Genomic DNA, 914 nt, shown 5'->3' on the forward strand with positions numbered 1-914 from the left:
AAATTTAAAAAAAAATATTAATTCCGACCAAATATATATATATATATATATTTTTTTTTTAATGGAAAAGCAACTTTCATTCTGTACCCCTCAAAACACCCCCCTGGTGTATTATTTATTTATTTTTTTATTTTTAAATATAGCTTTTAATGAAGAGTCTACATATTCAACCTTTACATTTTATTTATAGTGCCAAATTATGACCGTTATCTCAACCAAACTTTACATTAAGAGTGGGTCTAGACCACATTCTATGACTTATTTATGATTTACAAAACAACAATTCCTCCATGAGCAGCAGCCACTCACAATATATATTATAATACAATTTTTAATAATAATAATAATAATAATAACAATACAATAATAATAATAATAATAACAATAAAAAAATAATAAGAATAATGATTATAATAATGACAATAAAAAATAATAATAATAATAATGATAATAATAATAATGACAATAAATAATAATAATAATAATAATAATAATAATGATAATAATAATAATGACAATAAAAATAATAATAATAAAATTAATATAATAATAACAATAATAACAATAATAATAATAATAATGACAATAAAAATAATAATAATAAAATTAATATAATAATAACAACAATAATAATAATAATAATAATAATAATAATAATAATAATAATAATAATAATAATAATAATAATAATAATAATAGTAATTAAAATAAATAAATAATAATAATGTACAGTATTTATCCATAAATCTTGCACATGGTGGCGAGAACGTTTGTTGGTTTCCGGGTAACGGGTCAGAGTGAGACCTCTCTCCCGTCTCACGCCTATCTTTGATGTCCACGTCCCCGCGGTGTCCGAGCTCTACCGGCTGCGATGTGTTACGCGCCTCTGCTTTAGAAAAAAAAAACAGAGAAGG

The sequence above is a fragment of the Echiichthys vipera genome (assembly GCF_963691815.1).
Source record: "Echiichthys vipera genome assembly, chromosome: 6".
Lineage (NCBI taxonomy): Eukaryota > Metazoa > Chordata > Actinopteri > Perciformes > Trachinidae > Echiichthys > Echiichthys vipera.